Source organism: Scyliorhinus canicula, chromosome 9, assembly GCF_902713615.1.
Source record: "Scyliorhinus canicula chromosome 9, sScyCan1.1, whole genome shotgun sequence".
NCBI classification, from domain to species: Eukaryota; Metazoa; Chordata; class Chondrichthyes; order Carcharhiniformes; family Scyliorhinidae; genus Scyliorhinus; species Scyliorhinus canicula.
In genome coordinates, this window is record NC_052154.1 from 136,351,593 (window position 1) to 136,377,065 (window position 25,473).

The 25,473-nt window shown below is 45.2% G+C and overlaps 1 protein-coding gene across 5 annotated transcripts in view; it reads right to left on the reverse strand.

The window, feature by feature from the left end:
- LOC119971728 (synaptotagmin-7-like) overlaps positions 1-25,473 on the reverse strand; it is an 883,832-nt gene that overhangs the window by 387,327 nt on the left and 471,032 nt on the right. The window lies entirely within an intron of this gene.

A 25,473-nucleotide genomic window follows, 5' to 3' on the forward strand; every position in this document is an offset into this window, starting at 1 on the left:
GATAGTATGGAGAAAATTGGCCTGGGTACCTTTTCCCCTGCTGTGCTTTAAGTTTCCGCAGGTGGTTCTCATCAATCACACCTACCAGGACAGGCAGCTGACTTGTTTCTGATCCACTAACAATCTCACTGCAGAAAAAGTCCAGAAAATCTATGAGACACCAATACAAGAATAGCTGGCTTCCTGACATTATCGTTTTCTTCCACTCTGTTGCATGGTGTACCACCGTTTAAAAATGTTACTAGGTTAGGATTTTAAGCCTTTCTTCCACCGCTGCCCTTAATTTGCTTTCCTTTTTCTGAGGTGCTTTTCCATAGACTTCACTAGACCTCCTCTATATGACTTATTAATGTGAACCTGGAGCTGGAGGACATGGTCGCAGTTTGTGTCGCTCTTCACTAATGGCTACACTCTCTTACAGTCAACAGGGTTGCTGGGTACTGCCCAAGGTCAATACTATTCTCTGATTTCTCTGACAACTCAAATTTAACGCACAAAAAGTCTTAAATATTTAATAAATGCACATAATAAAATGAGACAACAAGCCAGGAAGGAACAACCCAAAATGAGACAAGGATGTTTAATGTTAAAAGAAAAATTATGCACAGAGTTCTAATGGCATATGGGCCTATTTTCAAGAATGCACCTTACTGTTCTTTTGACGTCTAGTTATTGATTATTAAACAACTGGATGCCTACTTCAAAGCAAAGCTGTTACAATTCGAAACTGGAAAAGTGGCCAACTATCCTGCCAATGCCACTTGTATCTGGGTCTTGGGAAGGTTAAGTGCTCCACGACGCATAATTGAAGTAATATGTGAAATGATTCTGCAGTAAACAGTGACAAAATGCTTTCTGCATTGACCTGCACAACAGGTTCAATTGGAGATTAATTAATGATTTAACCTCATTAAACACTTGTAATAACTCAACTCATTTTAGTTGAATTATATACCACCAAAAGCCAAAACTAGTAACTCTTCAGCTTCCATTCAGACAGGAATACTTTAACAAAGTACTACCTTTTTGATCCAGCATAAATAATCTATCATGAAGGCTAATCCAACTGTAGTTAAATTGAAATATCTCAATACAGAAAATATCCGTGTAACAAAATCGTAACAATAGGTGATCAGACGATCAAATTTGTATTGTTGGATGTCCTCCATATTTAATCCAATACTACTGTCCAGCTAATTTGACAATTAAACATTTACTTCTCTTGGAAAAGAAAATATGGGCCCTAATTATACGACTTAAGCATCCACCGTGTAAAGAATCTTTCAAAGTCCCTTTATTTTTTTTGTGATTACCTTAAATACCTACTCATTAGCATCTCCTCAATCAATGAAAATTATCTATCAGCATTTATCATAACCCTTCGGAATCTGGAAAACCTCTCAGAGGTAACCCTTGAACCTTCTCAGTTCTAGCATTGCTCCCATTTTACAGGCACCCTGCTATGATTTTACAAGAGTTAGCTCTCATTGTTATCCTATCCAGGCTGAATCACACTGCCAAGCACTTGATTCAACAACTTGCCCATTGAAACTGAAACACATCAAATCTCAACCTAGTTATGACCATGAGGCAACCATATTTAGAGCTGTGCCATGGAAACTAGTGCACACAACCAATCAAATACCAATTTTCCAATGTGGGCTCCCTCTTCAAATGTAGGTAGCAAGGCCTAGAAACTACAGATTATAAAACAAAATACAAATGAAACGAGACGTGTCTATGAACTACTGTTGGTTAAATTAGAAGGTGAACACACAAAATGTAATCTGGGCTAAAGTCATTAAACTATATATGGCAATGACTCTTGAAATAGCAACAGAGGAATGTAATTTAAACCACTATCATCAAAACAGCAATTTTTAGGAAGTGGAATAGTGAATAAAGCAAGTATTAGTTAAAAATGTGATACAAGTTAAAAAGAGGAAGTGAATGAAAAGCAGAGAAATGAAGGAGGATAGGCAGAAATAAATTTACTTTTCATTCCAATCTATAATAAATTGAAAGAGATTAATATTTACATAAAGTTATTACTCATATCTAAATGATTTTATTATGTAACACTGTTTTTCCCCTCAGTGTCACCATTGTGAACTGTTCACTTAATGAAACATCGAGCTCAAAGGAGTACAGCGTTCCCTGACATTTTTAGCAGTTTTAGTCAATCCATGCCAAAGAGATAAAAGGTATTTTTATGAAAAGTTTCTCTATTCTTCAATTTTTAATCTAATTGAATAAATGTTTTTCATTAAAAAAATTATCTTCCATGTGAATACACTGTCCTCAGATTCTCTCAGTTTTAAACTAATCTAAATTAAGGTTGCAATAAAGAAATACAGGACAAACTGAAGAAGTAAAGGAAGTCCAAGCAGGGAACCTAGCTCTAAAGTGCAGACACAAGGGGATTTTACTTTAACTGCTTTAAACATAGGGTGCAAATATCCAATTTTGGGGATGTGACTTCCACGCGCCTCTTTTAACTCAGCATTGGGATCACTGTGTACACTTACAATGGTGAAGTTTATATGATTATGTTTTGGGGCTGTATCTTTTGATTTGCTAGAGGGTTATAGTTTGGGGCTGTATCTTGAAATTTTGGGTAAATGAGAGGAATCATTTTGTCCCTGGCAGAGATTTTAAAACATTTAAAGTACCCAATTCATTTTTTTCAATTAAGGTGCAATTTAGCATGGTCAATTCACCCACCCTACACATCTTTGAGTTGTGGGGGTGGGATCCACACTGACACGGGGAGAATGTGCAAATTCCACCATGGCATGTTTCTCTGACTGTAAACACTGGGTGGTAATTAGTAAGGATCAAAAGGAAAACTCAAGTTGTGTCACTGAGGGAGGTAACTGATATTTACATTTGAGGACAATCTCACCTGGTGCTATGTCCGCAATCAAAATATTTTACGTGTCCTGAAAGATGCTACCAGTATCAAGATTGTAAACAGTTGTGTTGAAACCCTCCCTTTGCTTCTCAATTGAAAAGTTGTTGTGGTTAAAGATAGCTAATTAACAGCTCTACTTGGAGGGAAGGCTAAGACGTTTCCGTTGTCCTGGAGAAGGAGGAAGGGGAAGCCATTTCTGGGATCGAGTTACAGGTATTCCTATAAATCCAGTAATACCACTGGCAAAGATAGCTGCAGCTTTGGTCTTGTGAGTGTGCCTCTTGTGTAGTGGGCATCTCCATAAAATCTCATCCCTTGGAAAATAGCTGGAACACCGAGGAGAAATCAAATGAATTTTGGAGAGCTGTGGAATACTTGGTTTGATCCCCATAACAGAAGTAAATGAACCCTTAAGATTTCAATGTATAAGTCAGCTCTTGGTGGAATTAGGAAGTAAAAGGGGAACTGGATTATACTGTATTTTGACAAAATGTTCTTTTTCACACGCAGTATAACTGGTTATTCAAATTTCCGTCTAAATGTTAACAATTCTACACAGATCATAAACCCAAGATGGGACTGTGTACACTGGCGACTACACTCATGAAAAGATGTCGGCAGTCAGATATGTTGCACAAGAATGAAAGAAACTACAAACACCACAGAATTACTTTGCAATAAATACAGTGCAAGACAATGTAAAGGTTACAACAAAGCTTGCCAATAATGAGTCAACATGTTTCCTTGCCAGATAGATGAGTATGCATTCAACTTTGTTGTACAATGGATAACAAATCAAATTTCCTTCCAATCTGACATTTTGGGGGTTTTTTTTTGAGCTTGCGGCATTGCTGGGTGCCCACAGTCAATCATATGAGAATGACAGTGAAGAATGGGGAAACTCAATCGACAAGCACTCTTGTCCCGAGCTTTGAAAATAATCAATTTCAGAATGTGAGGTATTGCCCAAAGTTTGTGTACTAGTGTTGGGGGAGGTGAGATTCAATCTAGAAAGTTTCAGGCAATGCAGTCTATTTTCCCTTCTATTCCATTTCCAGTCTATGCAATCCATATTCCCGACCCAGATCATGCAAAATACTACTGACTTCCCTTCCTAGGGTCTTATGGGGGTGTATTTTGATGGAAGATCCTCCTAAACCCAGGCAACAATCCTCACAGAGAGTAGCACAGCAAATCTTAAGAGAAGCCTCCCAGCTCCCGACCCCGCCTTTTTTTTACAGCACTAGCTGCAATATTCTAATAAGTAGAGAGTTTAAATGTCCCTAAGCCACATTGATAAGGTACGGAGAGAAGTGTGTAAGGTAATTAGGTGAGGGGGACAGGGTGGCAGATAAGTGTGTGAGGGGGTACGTGTAACAGGTAATTGGATGAGGGGGCAGTGCAGCATGTGGGTGGGTGAAGTGTTAGAGTTGCAGGTCTGTGAGGGGTAGAGGTACTTGAGATTTCAGTGGGTGATTACGAGGGGTCAGGGGGTAGTTGGGACTTAAGGGGCAATCTGTGTCAGAGGCGGTTGGGGATTTGGTGAAGGATGGAGGGTAGATGGGTAGTGTCTGGGGGATTCGGGGACAGTTGGTTGGGGGTGAGTATTTGTGTGATCAGGGGGTATGGTTGGGGTGTTGGAGGGGGTAGTTGGCGTGTCGGGGTGATTTTCGGGTTGGGGAGGGGTGGTCAGGGTAGTAGTTCTGGGAACCGAGGGGGGTCAGGCATGAGTAGTCGGGTGGTCGGGTTGAGGTTGGCGCTTTGGTCGTGGGAGTCGGCTCGGGATCCAGTGGAGAATAGTATAGTTATCCAGGAGTTACAACTGATTTTAATCCTTTGAACCTTTCCTGGGTTAAGAGGTTGGAACCATCTGAAATTTCCGACTCCAATTCAGGGTGCCAGATACAGGGGTGCCCATTGGCGGTCCAAATCTCAGGCAATTCTCACACATCCAATGCATGGGGACTTCAAGTACATCATTTTTAGGACTGAGCTTAGGAGGAACTTCTTTAGGATTGAGCTTAGGAGGAACTTCTTAGGACTGAGTTTAGGAGGAACATTTTAGGACTGAGTTTAGGAGGAACTTCTTAGGACTGAGCTTAGGAGGAACTTCTTTAGGGCTGAGCTTCGGAGGAACTTCTTAGACTGAGCTCAGGAGGAACTTCTTAGGATTGAGCTTTGGAGGAACCTCTTTAGAACTGAGCTTAGGAGGAACTTCTTTAGGGCTGAGCTTAGAAGGAATTTCTTAGGACTGAGCTTGGGAGGAACTTCTTTAGGACTGAGCTTAGGAGGAACTTCTTTAGGATTGAGCTGAGGAGGAACTTCTTCACCCAATGTGTTGTGAATCTATGGAATTCGCTGCCCAGTGAAGCAGTTGAGGCTCCTTCATTAAATGTTTTCAAGGTAAAGATGGATAGTTTTTTGAAGAATAAAGGAATAAAGTGTTATGGTGTTCGGGTGGGAAAGTGGAGCTGAGTCCTCAAAAGATCAGCCATGATCCCATTGAATGGTGGAGCAGGTTCAAAGGGCCCGATGGCCTCCTGCTCCTAGTTCTTATGTTCTTATCAGGGGTATCTCTTGGATACGGCCATCCAGAGATTGGAGGTTCTGTCCCATTACTATATACATAAAAAAAGATTCTATAGTAAATGTTCCAAATTATGTCAAGTCAAGCAGTGAAAGGAGGTTTTATAGCCAGATTAGAACCAGAGTCCTCTAGTTTGGCTGCCATTTTTGTGTATCGCATGAAAGACAAATATTATCTCACTTTCATTCAATGCCTCAGCATAAATACATACCTGGTCAACTTACAAAAGCTGATGGATAGTTTCAGCGATTTAATCAAAAGCTTTCCCCACATTTATGAATCATTTCTGCAACTTGGCTCAGTTTTTTAATGAAATCTTTGTTCTCACAATTACACTTAAGGTACAGTGGCATATGAACTTGCAATTTAAACCAGATCTTTTAAAAATGGCTACCACATGAGCGCTCAACCACTTTAGTATTGCAGTGCAAAGTTTGAATGCTCAATTAGTCTTCTTTATTCTCAAGCACAAAGGTTTTTTCTGCCAACTGGTGTAAGTACTTGGAAATGTGACGTCAGTGAGCGCACATCACAAATCTTAATGCGCCATATATGAATGTCATTGAGCACAGAACTGGACTCAGCTATGACCCACTGCTTGGTTGAATAATCTGCTGGCAGTTAATGTCTAGACTCACCCATGAAAGGCAACCATTTGTACAATGCAGCGAGCGTCATCAGCTCCTGTGTAATCATATACAAGGAGTCAGGGCCTTCAAGAGAATGGGGACGAACATTAGAAGATAATCCACTTGAAACATTAGTCAAGAAATTGCTCATGAAATAGGTGAAAAGGTACTACAAATTGGTGTTCCACTTTGCTTTCAGTAAATTTGTTCACTTCATGAACAAAAACTTTCTGAAATCATCAATATATTTTCTTGAACAACACCTCTGCAATTAAAACTGTTGAAATGCATCACAAAGAGACCTAACCTGAAGACAGTGTGTTTTGAAACATCACTTTTGAGATGTTCCAGTAAGGATGCAATGCAGCTTCTCAGATTTTTCACATTTAGATTTTCACTTTTATTTTGCTTAATTCACATTTATTTCTGAATGGAAACAGAATTTTCTGAACTTCAACTGTTTTCCCATGGCAATGCTCATTGGGAGGCTGAAAATGTGTTGTTTAACAATAAGAGTCTTTATTAATAGAGAGAAACCAGAGGGAAGCTCATTTACAGTTGACTGAATAAGTCAAACTCAATTCATATTGAATCATGCTCTGGGAATTTTATAGATTTTTTGAGGAATAAATTTCATGACAGCCCATTATTCTATCAGAATTGTAGTTAAGTGAATTTAGCACAGTGCTTTATTTTAATTTAGCACGGTAGCACAGTGGTTGCTTCACAGCACAGGGACCCGGGTTCGATTTCTGGCTTGGGTCACTGTCTGTGCGGAGTCTGCACGTTCGCCCCATGTCTTTGTGAGTTTCCTCTGGGTGCTCCGTTTTCCCCGCACAAGTCCCGAAAGACGTGTTTGTTAGGTGAATTGGACATTCTGAATTCTCCCTCTGCGTACCCAAACAGGAGCTGTAGTGTGGTGACTGGGGGATTTTCACAGTAACTTTGTTGCAGCGTTAATATAAGCTTACTTGTGAGACTGATAAAGATTATTATTATTAACTCTCATTCAAGCTAGTCTGCAGTTCCAGAATCATACATCGGATATTTAATAAATTGGGTAAAAGAACTCTGTTTACCTGTACTTAAATCATAGAATGGTTACAGCACAGGATTGGATTTGGATTTATTGTCACGTGTACCGAGGTACAGTGAAAAGTATTGTTCTGCATACAGTCCAGACAGATCATTCCATACATGAAAAAACACAGGACATACGATAGATACACAATGTAAATACATAGACACAGACGTTGGGTGAAGCATATGAAGTGTAGTACTACTCAGTAGAGATGATGTGTTGAGAGGTCAGTTCAGGCCAGAAGAGGGTCATTCAGGAGTCTGGTAACAGCAGGGAAGCAGCTGTTTTGAATCTGTTCTTGCGTGTTCTCAGTCTTTTGGATCTCCTGCCCAATGGAAGAGAGAATAACCTGGATGGGAGAGGTCTTTGATTATGCTGTCCCCTTTCCCAAGGAAGTGGGAGGTGTAGACAGAGTAAATGGATGAGAGACGAGTGGCATGATGAACTGGGCTGTGTGCACGACTCTCTGTAGTTTCTTACAGTCTTTGAATGAGCAGTTGCCATGGCAGGCTATGATGCAGCCAGACATGCTGCATCTGTAAAAATTGGTAAGAGTCAATGTGGACATGTCGAATTTCCTTAGTTTCTTGAGGACGTATAGGCGTACTTGTGCTTTCTTGGTTGTAGTGTCAACTTGGTTGCACGAGAACATTTGGCCCGTTGAGTCTGCGCAAGCTCGCTGCAAGAGAAATTCAGCTAGTCCCACTTCCATGCCCTTTCTGTTAACCGTGTAAATGCTCGGCATCACTTCTGTCATCGACGGAGATCTGGCTTTCATTGCTCTAGCTTTCCTCCTTTGGGAATGCACCTTGGCTGTGCCCAAGCCATCTCCTCAGTAAAGTTGCCCGTCAACAATTTTGCCCCTCAATCTTCTATTCTAATTTACTACAGGACCGGTTTGTTCACAACCCACTAAAATTGTCCCTCCTCCAATTACTTTTATTATAGACTGCCTCTAGTAATTTCCCACTTCTAATTTAAACCCTATGATATTATGGTCACTGTTCTCTCAGTGAAGTGGAAGTGAAAGTCACCATTGTCCTGAGGACCATTTTTTTTGAGAGAGAGCTGACTGGTGGTGATTGAACCTGAGGGTCACACCTCAGGCAAGAGGCGTGGTTGAGAAGGTGAGGCCTTCATGAATAACCTCAGCTGGTACAGGAACTGAACCTACGCTTTTGGAGAAGTTAATCCACCTCATTCTCAGAACCAGGTCAAGCAGTGCTTTCTCCCTCCCACATCAAGTTGGAAATGCACCAATAAAAAAATCTCTGGAACAGGTTCCAAAATGTCTTCGCACTCTTTGCCCTTTATCATTGTTGCTATCCTATCAATGTGAGGATAATTAACATCCCCCATTATCACTATTCAGTGGTCCTTGCACCTTCCTTTCACTTTCTCACCAATTTACTCCTTTTTCATTCCCACCAGCTGGTGAATAGGACATGTCTGGCAGTTGAAAAGTGCCGCTAATATTTCCGAACTCCAATTCAATGGATTCTTACTTCACTGCTCCAGGACATCTTCTCTCTTTCTCCAACACTAATCATAGAATCATAAATCCTTACAGTGCAGAAGGAGGCCATTCAGCCCATCGAGTCTGCGCCAACCCTCCAAAAGAGCACCCCAACTAAGTCTATGCCACCACCCTATCCGCGTAATCCAGTAACCTCACTTAACCTTTTGGACGCTTAGGGGCAATTTATCATGGCCAATCCACCTAAACCTGCACATCTTTGGATTGTGGGAGGAAACCGGAAGAAACACATGCAGACACAGGGAGAACATGCAAACTCCACACAGACAGTCACCCAAGGCCAGAATTGAACCCAGGGGCAAAATTCTCCGACCCCCAGCAGGGTCGGAGAATCACCTGGGGGCGCCTAAAATCCCGCCCCCGCCATAGCAGAGATTCTCCGCCACCCGAAAGTGGCGGGGGCAGGAATCTCGCCACTCCGATCGGAGAGGCCCCTGCGGCGATTCTCCGGCCCAGAGGCAGCAGTGCTAACCACTCTGCCGCCGTGCTGCCCAAAATAATATATATTTTTTGTAAAATATTTTTATTCAGCATTTTACATTTCATATCAAAAATTCACAAAACTGACACATTAAACAGCAAAAGAAGTTCCAACCAATGAATGTATCAAAAGTCCCCCTAAACGAATATACTTCTCTTGCAGACTTTACATTGCCAGACTTAGCCAAAACACATATTGACAGTGGTTTATGTACAATGTGGAAAACCGGTCTCTTGCAGTTTTTCTCCTTTCTGCTGATCCCCAGTGCTCCTCTTGGGTGCATTTGCCCCTCCCTTCCCCCAAACTCTCCCCTTTCTTTCTCTTCTTTGTTCCGTAACTTGCTCTGTGTCCTCCCCGTTTATTGGTTGCTTTATTGATGGCTGGGTATGAACAAGTCTTAAAACAAGTTTGTGAGCAGCTTCCACATCCTGTGAAAGCCTTCTTCCGAACTGAATGGCGGACTTTATCTTCTCTTTATCAGAGAAATTCTGCCAGGTCGGCTAGCCCGTCTGCAGTCTTGGGTGGTGCTGCCCATCACAAGCCGAGCAAGAGTGTCAGATGGGTGATCAGGGAGGCAAAGGCTACGGCATCAGCTCTTCTCCACATGAATAACTCCAGCTGCTCTGACACCCCAAAGAACACCACTGGTGCATGAGGCTCCACTCTCGTTCCCATAATCCTGGACACGGCCTTAAAAAAGGACGTCCAGGGGCAAGTCAGGGGCATGCCCAGAGCATGTGAATGTGGTTGGCCGGGCCTCCCCCGTGCAAAGTGCATTTGTCCTGCACTTCGAGGAAGAACCCGCTCATTCATGTTTTCGTTAGGAGCGCCCTGTGCATCACCTTCAGTTTTGTTAGGTTCAGCCCTCAGCATGTGGAGGTGAGATTTGCCCTGTGCAGTACTTCGATCCAGAATCCTTCCGCTATCTCCCTGCTTAGTTTTTCCTCCCACTTCTTCTTTGTCTCTTCCAGGGGTGAGCGTACCTCTTCTAACAATCCCCTCCCCTAGGTCGCCCACGTTCCGTAGTCTTTATAGTAGTGACTGTCCTGGCGTCTGGGGCTACGTAGTCATTTCCTTGCAGAGGAAATTTTTAACCTATACGTACCTCAGCTCGTTCCCTCTCAGGAGCTGAAACTTCTCCATGAGTTTCCCCAGAGTCAATACTCTACTGTCCGTGTATATGTCCCTAACCGTCAATGCCCCCTTGTCCTGTCTCCACCACTTGAAGGAGACATCCAGTATTGTGGGTGTGAACCTGTGATTATTGCAGATGGGGTTCATGGTGGACATTTCGGTTCGTCCGAAGTGCTGTCTCATTTGATTCCACTTTTGGAGCATAGCAACTACCACTGGGCTCTGAGTATTTGGCCGAGGGAATGGGAGTGCGGTTGTGACTAGTGCTTGGAGGGATGTCCCAGCACAGGAACTTTCTCTATCCTCACCCACTCTGCTCCTGGTTCCTTGAATCATTCCCATACTCTTTCCGTGGTGGCCACCCTGTGGTAGAACTGGAGGGCCAGGTCTCAGACATTTCTCCTCCTTTGCAGGACCTTCTTCATCTTTATTATTGTCACACGGATGTTTACATTGAGGCCGCAATTATGTTACTGAGAAAATCCCCTAGTCGCCGCACTCCGGCGCCAGTTCGTGTACGCACGGAGAATTCAGAATGTCCAATTCACCAAACAGCACGTCTTTTGGGACTTGTGGGAGGAAACTGGAGCACCCGGAGGAAACCCATGCAGACTTAGGGAGAACGTGCAGACTCTGCACGGACAGTGACCCAGTGGAATCGAACCCGGGACCTTGGCGCTGTGAAGCAACAGTACTAACTGCTATGCTACCCTGCCGCCCCAGATTTGTAAGGATTTCTAATCCTTGGGTTCTTCCCCATTCCCCCCACCCCCACTCCTCCCAAACAAAAGCCATGATTAACTTATCAACTGTGTTGAAAAAGGCAGAGGGGATGTAGATCAGGAGGGATCCGAACAGGAAGAGGCAGCACAGTAGCATTGTGGATAGCACAATCGCTTCACAGCTCCAGGGTCCCAGGTTTGATTCCGGCTTGGGTCACTGTCTGTGCGGAGTCTCCACATCCTCCCCGTGTGTGCGTGGGTTTCCTCCGGGTGCTCCGGTTTCCTCCCACAGTCCAAAGATGTGCAGGTTAGGTGGATTGGCCATGATAAATTGCCCTTAGTGTCCAAAATTGCCCTTAGTGTTGGGTGGGATTACTGGGTTATGGGGATAGGGTGGAGGGGTTAACCTTGGGTAGGGTGCTCTTTCCAGGAGCCGGTGCAGAATCGATGGGCCGAATGGCCTCCTTCTGCACTGTAAATTCTATATTAAAAAAAACAAACCTGGGCAGCACGTTCATTTGATCATCTGCACTCTCCCTGCCAGGGAGTTTGGGAGTGAGCCCCACCTCTGCAGGTCCCTTTCTACATCCTCCACCAGACTAGTCAAGTTCCACTTGTGCATCAGTATCCAGTCATGGGCTATTTGGATCCCCAGATAGCGGAAGGTGGCCTGAGCCAGTTTGAAATCCCCCAGCAGTTCCCCCCCCCCCCAACCCCCCCCCCCCCCCCCCAGCTGTGATCCTCCCCCCCCTGCAGGCTCACAAGGAAGATTTTGCTCTTACCAAGGTTAGATTTGCAACCGGAGAAGCCTCCAAACTCCTTCAGGCATTTCATTATTCCTTCCATGCTGGCCAGGGGTTTGAGATGTATAGGAGCAAGTTATCTGAATAGAGTGAGACTCTGTGCTCTCTGTCTCCCCTTTGAATACCTCTCCATCCCTTCGCCACTCTGAGGGTGATCACCAGTGGCTTAATTGCCAGAGCAAACAGCAGTGGGGACAAAGGTCATCCCTGCCTCGTGTCTCTGTGCAGCCGGAAGTGTCTTGAGCTGGTGGTTTTTGTCCGTACTTCCACCCAGGTGGTGAACCCTGGCACAAACCTAACCCATTTCAGTACATCTATGAGGTACTTCCATTCCACATCCTGTGAAAACCTTCCGCCCATGGATGGCGGACTTTATCTTCTCTTTATCTGAGAAATTCTGCCAGCCGAGCAGCATTCTCTGGCGGGCGATCAGGGGGGCAAAGGCTAGGACATCAGCCCCCCTTGATCAACGTTAATGCCCCTCTTCCCTACTTTCCTTCCCAATTTTTCCTAAATGCCTTGAATATTTATTACCCAGTCCTGACATTTTTTGAGTCAGGTCTCTGTCATCACCACAACATCACCTTCCCATGTGATTATTTATGCTTGCAGTTTACCAAGCTTATTTATCACACTTTATGTAGATGCAATGTAAACCCGAAATAAATCTTTTTGTACCCACCTTAGCCTAGCTACACTTTAGTATTACTTACTTTAGTGCTATCTGCTTCACCTAACCCTTTGTGCATCTTGTTTTTCCTTCCTTATGCTACATCTTGGATCCCACCTCCCTGTCAGATTAATTTAAAGCCAAAGATCATTTGATCAATTTCTGCACCTAACAACAATGGCTGAGCTAGTTTTTGATTTGTGGTTCAGTATCCTCCACCATCATCCTATTAACTTGCAGTCTAATTATCTACAAAGCATACTGTGAAATACAGACCTTTGTCACCTTCAAAATCAGACTGGTTGCAGCCGTATATCAAAAGGTAATGAGATATGTCCCTCAGCAGAGCCTACCATAATCACACACAAGCATTATTACTGCTGGGCAAACCTGAACATAATTTATACTAGCTCGGGGGCTAGATCAACATACCTCATAAGAAATAGTTCAATCCAATAAATAAGCTTGCTGTTTGACCTTGTCGAATACGACATCTAACACACAACCCTGTATTTTCTGTACCTTTGCAGGTTTACGCTAAATCGGAGAGTACCACAGTTCCAGCTTGATTCCTCCAGTTTCTGCTGCAATCACCATGTCATACAACAGACTTCCTTTTTAAAGACTTTTGTTACCCCTTGCTGGACGAGATAGATGCACTGTCACTGGCCAATGCCCCTTTATTTTTTGAAAATGGGTTTTCAACGTTCAACTGACTGAAATTTTGCAGTTTGTAATGAGACAGAACAAACTACTTGGACTATCTTCCAAAGTGAAGGTGGAAAACAAACTAATCACCTTCAGGCGACATGTGAAAAGGGAAACATTTCCTATAATTCAAAGGCCCATTGAAATCCATCACTGTCTTAAGGAAGAGACATTAACATTAAAATGCAAATCAAATACAGAAAATGCTGCATAAACTCAGCAGTTCTGCAGAAGAGTCGTATGGACTTGAAACATTAACTCTGTTTCTCCCTCCACAAATGCTGCCATGATCTGTTTAGTTTAGCAACACTTTCTGTTTTTATTTCAGATTTCCAGCATCTGCAATATTTTATGGCCAGGCTGCAGCCATAGCAGAGAGCTGGTAAAATGTTTTCAGCAGATGAAACCGGCTGAAACCTAGTATCTCTTTCTTTCCCTCTCTCTCTCTCTTGGAATAAGTGTATTACATGGTTCAGAAGCAAATTTTACGAGAATTCGATCGGCGAACTAAGATTTTGCAATAAATACATCTTCTACATCTGACCACACCCACGAAACCAGCTAATCCAAATTGGCCACAATGTTTAAAAATCTATGCATCCTGCACAATGGACAGTTAGGTGTGGATTATTCTTGCCATTATTCATAGACTCCAACTTCCTTTATTTCTGATATGTGTGAGTGCGTGTGCATGAGTTACATTAATTTTCCCCCCAGTTTAGTGGTTATTAATTTGCTGTGGTTAATAAATATGCTCTTTCTCTGATTCAAAAAAGTCTTGTTTAATTGGCTCCTATTGCTCACACCTTAAGTAGTTCCCTATATTTGGATTTGGAAAATGCAAATCCTCGTAAAGAAGAAACTTAAAACCTTGTTGTGACCAACCAATGAGGTTAAATAGAGGGGAGCCAGTTCACCCTTCTCACCTAGTCATAACAGTACCAACATGAATGCTCCACAGAGAAGGACACAAGGTCATATCCACAGATCCAATGATCTCAGATAATCATCAAATCACTTAAAGTGAAGAGATGGGATATTTTTCCAGTGATAAGATCATCTGGACATCGGGATGCACCACGGTACCCATTGTCAAATTAAGCAAAGTGTGAATGTCTTTACTTTCGCAACATTTTGGAATCCTGCAAACTTCTTCCTCAACTGCTCCTTGAATGCTGTCATAGAGAAAACTGCCTTTATTCTTACTAACTTCACAAGATGCACCTCTACTGGAAAAAGGACCACATTTCATTCCAGTACCTACTTCAGTAAATCTGCAGCAGACCTCTAAAACTATACAAGGAGGAGAATGGACGGTTGTTCGATGAGATAGTTGAGGTGGATAGGAAATATTTGAGTGCCCGCAGCAAGGAGGGATTTGTGGAGAGAAAGAGGTTACAGGGACAGTTTGACGGGTTGACAACGGGGAAGGCAGTGGGGCAGCTACGCAGAATGATCTGGGGCGAAATTCTCCCCTACCCGGCGGGGCAGGGGGTCCCGGTGTAGCGCCAACCACTCCGGCATCGGGCCTCCCTAAAGTGCGGAATTCTCTGCACCTTTAGGGGCTAGGCCCACGCCGGAGTGGCTCCCACTCCGCCGACCGGCGCGAGCGGCCTTTGGCGCCACGCCGCCTGGCTTCAGGGCTGGCCGAAAGGCCTTCGCCGATCGGCGCGGTCCGCGCAAGCGCCAGAGCGTCAGCGGCCGCTGAGGTCCCCACCGGCGCATGCGCGGTGGAGGGGGTCTCTTCCGCCTCCGCCATGGTGGAGGGCGTGGCAGCGGCGGAAGAAAAAGAGTGCCCCCATGGCACAGGCCCGCCCGCCGATCAGTGGGCCCCGATCACGGGCCAGGCCACCGTGGGGGCACCCCCCCGGGGTCCGATCGGCCCGCGCCCCCCCCCCCCCCCAGGACCACAGGGCCCGCTTGCGCTGCCTGCTCCCGCCGGCACAGAGGCGGTTTAAACCACGTCGGCGGGAGAGGCCTGACAGCGGCGGGACTTCGGCCCATCACGGGCCGGAGAATCGCCGCGGGGGGCCCACCGATAGGGAGGGCGCGATTCCTGACCCCTGCCGATTCCGGGGTGGCGGAGAATTCCGGCCACGGCGGGATTTACGCCGGCCCCGGGCGATTCCCTGACCCTGCGGGGGGTCAGAGAATTCCGCCCCAGATTTCATACGATTACAGTGATCATGCTCTTTGATCCTTTTCTCTTCTCCATCACTGCCGACAGAGCCAGCAATTTATCCCTTATGAAATGCAGTACTTGAATGCTCTCAGCATTCATGCTCATGGATGTGCTTAATTGATATAACTTTTAAGGTTGCACATCTCTGCAAAAGAGCCTCAAATACATTTTGACTTTTTAACATTTTGAATGAGTGTACTTGTTCACGACTGAATGGAATAATTTGTTTTAGTTTAATTCAGTCCAAAGGAAAGAATTGATTACCGTAATCAGATCTGATTTATACTTTCACATGGAACTCATGTTTGATTGTTAATTAGTTTTTGAAGTGTCGTTTTTTATAAAAATTCCAATTAAGGGGCAATATAGCATGAACAATCCACCTACCCTGTACATCTATGGGTTGTTGGGTGAGACCCACTCAGACACGGGGAGAATGTGTAAACTCCACACTGACAGTGACCTGGGGCTGGGATCAAATCCGGGTCCTTGGCGTTGTGAGGCAGCGGTACTAACCACTGTATCACCGTGCTGCCCTTTGAAGTGCAGTTGTATCAGAAAACAGTACAACCAATTTTGATGGTGCTATTGATTAAAATAGAAGATTATGGCCGGGATTCTCCGAGCCCGGGTCAGAAAATCGCTGGGGGGAGGGGGGGGCGCAAGAATCCCACCACGCTGCTCCAACGTCGGGCCGCCGATTGTCCGGCAACCAGAGAATCGGCGCCAATCGCGTCCGCCGGGTCGCTGCGCCGCCGGTAGGGTGCCGCTGAAATAGGCCGCCGCGGCAATTCTCTGCGGGCGACGGGTCAAACTCACGCCGAGTTCCGTTGAGTCCCGCCGACGTGGTTCAGTCCTGGTATCACCCGGCGGAAGCCCGAACCCGCGGCCAATGTGGATGTCCTGGTGGGGGGACGGGGGGGATCTGACTCCGGGGGGGGGGGGGTCTCCATGGGGTTCAGGCCCACGATCGGGCTCTTCCGATCGGCGGGCAGCTGCGATCTGGAGGGAGCCTACCTCCTGTCGTGCAGGCCCACTGTTCAATTACCCTCATGCTGCTCCTCGCCGGCGCAGAGACGGCCGTGGCGCACATACGCGGACCCGTGCAGGGCTGGCTTTCAGTGCCGGAGCAGCACACAGAACTCCGGTGCCGTTCTAGCCCCCAAAGAAGAGGAGAATTACTGGACCTGGAAGTCAGTTGACGCCGGTTTTGACGCTGGCGTAAACATGTGGCCGCGATATCGGTGAATTCCGGCCTATAGGTCTCCCTCTAGGGGAACTCTGAAGAAATATGAGCCACTCCACTCAATGTTGGATAAATAAATAAACCAAGGAGACCGACCCCTCTCCACACACCGAAACCTACAATTTAGCCGTGGGGTACTAAAATTTGATCTGTGTTTATTTATCTTTTCTCAGTAGGGATGCTACACTTAACTTCAGAGTTCCCCAGCAAAAGAGACGCTAGGGAAACAACAAGTCTCCCATTTCAAATCTTCGCCTTTGAAATATATACAAGATGTACACAGTGTAATAATAATAATCTTTATTGTCACAAGTAAGCTTACGTTAACACTGCAATGAAGTTACTGTGAACATCCCTTAGTCGCCACATTCCGGCGCCTGTTCAGTACACAGAGGGAGAATTCAGAATGTCCAATTCATAGAACATAGAACAGTACAGCACAGAACAGGCCCTTCGGCCCTCGATGTTGTGCCGAACAATGATCACCCTACTTAAACCCACGTAACCCGTATACCCATATCCCAACAATCCCCCCCATTAACCTTACACTACGGGCAATTTAGCATGGCCAATCCACCTAACCCGCACATCTTTGGACTGTGGGAGGAAACCGGAGCACCCGGAGGAAACCCACGCACACACGGGGAGGACGTGCAGACTCCACACAGACAGTGACCCAGCTGGGAATTGAACCTGGGACCCTGGAGCTGTGAAGCATTGATGCTAACCACCATGCTACCGTGAGGCCCCAAGACGTTCACCTAACAAGAACGTCTTACGGGACTTGTGGGAGGAAACCGGAGCACCCGTAGGAAACCCACGCAGACACGGGGAGAACATACAGACTCCACACAGATAGTGACCCAAGCTGGGAATTGAACCTGGGACCCTGGCACTGTGAAGCAACAGTGCTAACCACTGTGCTACCATGCCGCCCAATATCTTGTGCAGTATCATTTACAATTCCTCTGATACTGATGCAGTCCCTGCCCGCATGCAGTAAGACCTAGATAACATTCAGGCTTGGGATGATAAATGGAACGTAACATTTATGTCACACAATGACCAGGCAATGACTATCGCCAACAGGAGATAATCAAACCCTCTATCCTGGATGTTTAAAGGCATTCCATCACAGAATCCTCCACCATCAGCATCCTGGGGTTATCATTGATCAGAATCTTAACTGTTCCAGCCTTATGAAAACTGCAGCTTACAGGAGCAGGTCAGAGGCTGGAAATTCTGGAGCAAGAAAATCACATGCTGACTTCTTAAATCCTGTCCACCCTCAGACCTGATTGGCTGGTAAGGAAAGTGCTCCAATTAGCAGCAGCTGGGAAAAATTTAACTCTTTGTGTGTTGGTAAGTATTGTGATTGGTAAGTAAAATCTTTGTTCCTTTCACTTATTAATTGTTTGATAGTATAGTTTGTAGTCAGTTAAGGTAAAGGGTAAAAATGGCAGGAGATCCCAGACCCGTGTTATGCTCCTCGTGCTCAATGTGGGAGTTCAGGGACGCGGCCGATGCCCCTGACTCCTTCATGTGCGCGAAGTGTGTCCAGCTGCAGCGCCTGTTAGACCGCATGACAGCTCTGGAGATGCGGGTGGACTCACTTTGGAGCATCCGCAATGCTGAGGAGGTCGTGGATAGCACGTTCAGTGAGTTGGTCACACCGCAGATTAGGATTGGTGAGGAAGACAGGGAATGGGTGACCAAAAGGCAGAGAAAGAGCAGGAAGGCAGTGCAGGTGTCCCCTGCGGTCATCTCCCTCCAAAACAGGTATACCGTTTTGGATACTGTTGGGGGAGATGACTCACCAGGGGAAGCCAGTAGGAGCCAGGCTCATGGCACCGTGGCTGGCTCTGCTGCATAGAAGGGCGGGAAAAAGACTGTCAGGGCTATAGTCAGAGGGGATTCAATTGTAAGGGGAGTAGATAGGCGTTTCTGTGGTCGAAAACGAGACTCCCGAATGGTATGTTGCCTCCCGGGTGCCCGGGTCAGGGATGTCTCCGATCGGCTGCAGGACATACTGAAGGGGGAGGGTAAACAGCCAGTTGTCGTGGTGCATATAGGCACCAACGATATAGGTAAAAAAAGGGATGAGGTCCTACAATCAGAATTTAGGGAGTTAGGGGATAGGTTAAAAGGTAGGACCTCAAAGGTAGTAATCTCAGGATTGCTACCAGTGCCACGGGACAGTCAGAGTAGAAATTCAAGAATAGTCAGAATGAATACGTGGCTTGAGAGATAGTGCAGGAGGGAGGGGTTCAGATTTTTGGGACATTGGAACCGGTTCTGGGGGTGGTGGGACCATTACAAACCGGATGGTCTACACCTGGGCAGGACTGGAACCAATGTCCGAGGGGGTGCTTTTGCTAACACTGTTGGGGAGGTTTTAAACTAATGTGGCAGGGGGATGGGAACCAGATTAGGAAGTTAGAGGTGAGTCAAGAAGCAGCAACTAAAGCCAGTAAGGTACGAGACAATAAACTCAATGTGACTAAGGGGAAGAGTAGACAGGGAAGAGATGATGAACGCAAAGGGACAGGTGGTCTGAGCTGCATTTGTTTTAATGCGAGAAGTGTAGCAGGTAAGGCAGATGAACTTAGGGCTTGGATCAGTACCTGGCAATATGATGTTATTGGTATTACTGAGACTTGGTTGAGGGAAGGGCAGGACTGGCAACTGAATATCCCAGGGTATAGGTCCTTCAGGAGGGATAGAGAGGGAGGTAGAAAGGGTGGAGGAGTTGCATTACTTGTCAGAGATGATATCACAGCTGTGATTAAGGAGGGCACGATGGAGGATTTAAGCACTGAGGCAATATGGGTGGAGCTGAGATATTGGAAGGGTGCAGTAACATTGTTGGGACTTTACTACAGGCCTCCCAAAAGCGAGCATGAAGTAGAGGTGCAAATATGCAGACAGATTATAGAAAAATGTAGGAGCAATAGGGTGGTTGTGATGGGAGATTTTAACTTCCCCAACATTGAATGGGATTTGTATAGTGTTGGAGGCGTAGATGGAGCAGAGTTTGTCAGGAGCATCCAGGAGAGTTTTTTTTAGAGCAGTATGTAAATAGTCCAACTCGGGAAGGGGCCATAATGGACCTGGTATTGGGGAATGATCCCGGCCAGGCGGTTGATGTTTCAGTCGGTGATTACTTTGGGAATAGCGATCACAATTCCATAAGTTTTAGAATACTCATGGACAAGGACAAAAGTGGTCCGAAAGGAAGAGTACTAAATTGGGGAAAGGCAGAGTATAACAAAATGCGGCAGGAGCTAGGGAATGTGGATTGGAAGCAGCTGTTTAAGGGTAAATCCACATTTGAAATGTGGGAGTCTTTTAAGGAAAGGTTGATTAGAGTGCAGGACAGACATGTTCCTGTGAAAATGAAAGATAGAAATGGCAAGATTAGGGAACCATGGATGATGGGTGAAATTGTGAGACTAGCTAAGATGAAAACGGAAGAATACATAGGATCGAGGCAACTCAAAGCTGATTGGAGGATTATCGGGAAAGTAGGACAAATCTCAAACGTGCAATGAAGAGGGCTAAAAGGGGTCATGAAATATCTTTGGCTAACAGGGTTAAGGAAAATCCCAAAGCCTTTTATTCGTATGTAAGGAGCAAGAGGGTAACTAGAGAAAGGATTGGCCCACTCAAAGACAAAAGAGGTAATTTATGCGTGGACTCAGAGGAAATGGGTGAGATTCTTAATGAGTACTTTGCATCGGTATTGACAAATGAGAGGGACAAGACGGATGTTGAGGCTAGGGATGGATGTTTAAATACTCTAGGTCAAGTTGTCATATGGAAGGGGGAAGTTTTGGGTATTCTAAAAGACATTAAGGTGGACAAGTCCCCAAGACCGGATGGGATCTATCCCAGGTTACTGAGGGAAGCGAGGGTCGAAATAACTGGGGCCTTAACAGATATCTTTGCAGCATCCTTGAGCATGGGTGAGGTCCCAGAGGACTGGAGAATTGCTAATGTTGTCCCTTTATTTAAGAAGGGTAGCAGGGATAATCCAGGGAATTATAGACCTGTGAGCTTGACGTCAGTGGTAGGCAAACTGTTGGAGAAGATACTGAGGGATAGGATCTATTCACATCTGCAAGAAAATAGACTTATCAGTGATAGGCAGCATGGTTTTGTGCAGGGAAGGTCATGTCTTACAAACCTAATAGAATTCTTTGACAAAGTGACAAAGTTAATTGATGAGGGAAGGGCTGTAAATGTCATATACATGGACTTTAGTAAGGCTTTTGATAAGGTTTCCCATGGTAAGTTGATGGAAAAAGTGAAGTCGTATGGGGTTCAGGGTGTACTAGCTAGATGGATAAAGAACTGGCTGGGCAACAGGAGATAGAGAGTAGTGGTGGAAGGGAGTGTCTCAAAATGGAGAAGGGTGACTAGTGGTGTTCCACAGGGATCCGTGCTCGGACCACTGTTGTTTGTGATCGACATAAATGACCTGGAGGAACGTATAGGTGGTCTGATTAGCAAGTTTGCAGATGATACTAAGATTGGTGGAGTTGCAGATAGCGAGGAGGACTGTCAGAGAATACAACAAAATATAGATAGATTGGAGACTTGGCAGAGAAAATGCAGATGGAGTTCAATCCAGGCAAATGCGAGGTGATGCATTTTGGAAGATCAAATTCAAGAGTGGACTATATGGTCAATAGAAGGGTCTTGGGGAAAATTGATGTTCAGAGAGATCTGGGAGTTCAGGTCCATTGTATCCTGAAGGTGGCAACGCAGGTCGATAGAGTGGTCAGAAGGCATACAGCATGCTTGCCTTCATCGGACGGGGTATTGAGTACAAGAGTCGGCAGGTCATGTTACAGTTGTGTAGGACTTTGGTTCGGCCACATTTGGAATACTGCATGCAGTTCTGGTCGCCACATTACCAGAAGGATGTGGATGCTTTAGAGAGGGTGCAGAGGAGGTTCACCAGGATGTTGCCTGGTATGGAGGGTGCTAGCTATGAAGAAAGGTTGAGTAGATTAGGATTGTTTTCATTGGAAAGACGGAGGTTGAGGGGGGTCTACAAAAATATGAGAGGTATGGACAGGGTGGATAGCAACAAGCTTTTCCCAAGAGTGGGTGTGTCAGTTACAAGGGGTCACGATTTCAAGGTGAGAGGGGGAAAGTTTAAGGGAGATGTGCATGGAAAGCTTTTTACGCAGAGGGTGGTGGGTGCCTGGAGCGCTTTACCAGCGGAGGTGGTAGAGGCGGGCACGATAGCATCATTTAAGAGGCATATATGAACGGGCGGGAACAGAGGGAAGTAGACCTTGGAAAATAGGAGGCAGGTTTAGATAAAGGATCTGGATCGGCGCAGGCTGGGAGGGCTAAAGGGCCTGTTCCTGTGCTGTAATTTTCTTTGTTCTCTTTGTTCGATGAGTGCAGCTCCAGCAGCACTCAAAGTTTGAAATGATACAGAATAAAGCAGCCCACTTGAATGGTATCCCATCCACCACCAACACAAGATGCACTGCAGCAACTTGCCAATCCCCTTTCGTTGGCACCTTCTAAATCTATGACCTCTTACCACACTAGAAGGACAAAGGCAATAGACCCATTGAAAGATCTGAAAGTTCCCCTTCAAGTCACCATCAACCTAACTTGGAACTACTTTGTCGTTCCTTCACTGTCGTTGGGTCAAAATCCTGGAACGTTGTCCCCAACAGCACTGTGGATGTACCCAGAACACATGGGCTGCAGCAGTTCAAGACTATTGCTCTTCATCACTCTCTCAGCAGCAATTAGGGATGGTAAATAACTGCTGGCCTAACCCGTGATTCCCTGGTACCACAAATTAAATTCCACTGTCCTTAAATTCCAACATTTTGATGTAAAATGTATGACAAATGCGCAGATGCTTTATACTTTTTTGCGAATAGAATTATTTTTTTCAGGTCAGGATGGTGGTTGTTACTGTTATGTTCTTGTGCTTGGCTGTGTGACTGATGCACAGAAGAACATCTAGTTCTTGACCAGTAAAGTTGTTTTATTATAAAATAAATGCGTGGTAAAGATAACTATAATAAATATATTACAAACTACAAATACTGTTAAACTATCCACTATTTACTAACACGACTAACTCAACTCCTCGACGTCAAAGTCACATGGTAGATTTACACTGCCACCTACTGGTCGGAGGTCGTATACATGATAGCTTATGCATATCATTACATGCCCTTTCCTTTGGAAATGCAACTATTTACATTCATGACTTTGTTTAACATATACATTCCTGACTTTGTTTAACACATACAATATGATATGTATAATTCTTTATAACATTCAACTATTTACAGTCCATCACAAATTCAGTCTCTCCGGTTTCCTTCTCTGTCCTGTTGATCTTCTGAGTAGTGGTTGAATTTATGACCGTGTTTCATGTTCATTTGTTGTTGTTGATGTCTCTTGTTGCTCTTCTTGAATTTGTGTATTTTGACTTTGTTCTGGCTCTGTGTGCTGAAATGTTTCTTTTTCAACTGTCTCAGGAGCGCTCACAATGTCTTCTTGTAGGTTTGTAATCTTCTGCCTCATTTTTTTGAAAGATCAGTGATCGATTAACTGGTTCTTTTGGCAGTTTGAACTGAAGCTTCCTACACTGTGTGCAGTTTTACCATTACTCGAATACCTCGGTTGATGCCCGGACAATAAACTGCGTCTTTGGCTCTTCTCTTGCAGTTCTCTATTCCCAAGTGCCTTTCTTGGCGTTTTTGAAGCATCATCGACCTTAACGATTGTGGAATTATAATCCTTTGTTGTCAAAGCAAAAAACCATTTGCATCACTTAATTCTACCCTCACATTGTAATGGCTGGAGCAGGCCATCCCTCATGGAGATATTTTATAACCTTTTGTAATACTGTGGGCTGGATTCTCCGTTCAAGAAACGGTGCGAGAATCACTGGGTTTGTGCTGGCCATGTGCAGGGCTGGCAAGGCGCATACACCTACACCTCCCACCCACACACCCATCGCGCCTGAAAAGATGACGCAGATTGTGCTGGACTGCGTACCCATCCACCCGAACCCCACAGCCCAGTTCCTGGCTGTCAGTCTGTCTGTCTGGTCTCTCTCTCACTCTCTGCAGCCGCCAGGCTCAGGATCACTGAGACCACACGTGGCCCACGACATTGGGAACTCAGCCCATCTGAGGCGCGACTGTGCGCGTCCCGCGTCCCGATGTTGCAGATTTGGAGGGGGCGGAGAACATTGCGACCCAGCATCAAACTGGCGCCTGCCACGCTCTCGGCGTCGGGAGTCATTCTCCGCCCAATCGCCATTCCCGATTTCATCGTCGGGCAACGAAGAATCCTGCCCAGTGTCTTTGGTCATTTCTTCTTTTATCAATCGTGATTTGTCATCTGATGCCGGAAGGGACTTAGTGACCATATTCACATAGACTTCAACATCCTCATAGACATAGAATTTACAGTGCAGAAGGAGGCCATTCGGCCCATCGAGTTTGCACCGGCTCCTGGAAAGAGCACCCTACCCAAGGTTAACACCTCCACCCTATCTCCATAACCCAGTAACCCCACCCAACACTAAGGGCAATTTTGGACACTAAGGGCAATTTATCATGGCCAATCCACCTAACCTGCACATCTTTGGACTGTGGGAGGAAACCGGAGCACCCGGAGGAAACCCACGCACACACGGGGAGAATGTGCAGACTCCGCACAGACAGTGACCCAAGCCGGAATCGAACCTGGGACCCTGGAGCTGTGAAGCGATTGTGCTATCCACAATGCTACCGTGCTGCCCTCATCCATCTGGTGTATCTCTTCCATGTCTGTAGCTCGAGATAGTGCATCAGCTACACCAAGATGCTTGCCTGGCGTGTAGATTAGATCAAAATCATATCTTTGTAGCTTCATCATCATGCGCTGGATCTTGAGGGACATCTTGTTAAACATTTTTGAACTATTGCTACCAGTGGTGTGTGCTCAGTTTCGACTAAAAATGGTGGTAGGCCATATACATAGTCATGGAATTTAGTAAGACCATTAATTAAACATAAGCATTGTTTTTCAATCTGAGCGTACCATTTCTCTGTTTCTGACATTGACCTGGAAGCATAGTCAATTGGAAGCCAATTTTCATTACTGTCTTGTTGCAATAAGACCACTCCCAATTCATCTTTCAATGGAGCTGGTACACGTCTTGGTGCATGTAATACTGGCTGCGCGTTCTCTTTTAACTGGATTCTATACGTGAAAGGTAGAGTGCCAAAGCCTTGAAACGTCCCAGGAAATTCCTTCAGTATGAAATATACTGAGGCATTTTGTCTGGTTAAGTAGAGTCTGCACTGTAAACCCTCTTAACTAGCCTCACATGCTTCCACTCCCAGTAGAGATTCATGTTCAACCTCCACAATGGAATATTTTACTTTATGAGCTTTATTTTTCACTTTTACATCGAGCTTGCATGCTCCTTGTGTAGTAATTTCATTTCAGTTGTAGTCTTTAAATAGTACTGCTTTATTTAACACTTGCGGTTTTAATCTCAGCTCATTTAAATCTGAGAAACGGATAAGCTTGGCTCTCGTTCCCATGTCAAGTTTGAAGTTAATTAATGTGTCATTAATCATCAATGGGACTATCCATTTGTCTTTTGGAGTTTCTGCATTTACTTCACTGTTGCTGCAAATCAAATTAAAACATTGTCATTTTGCATGCCTTGACTATCCTTGTCCTCGCTAGAAATCATGTCGACGAAGAAAGTGTCTCCGAGGCATACTTCATT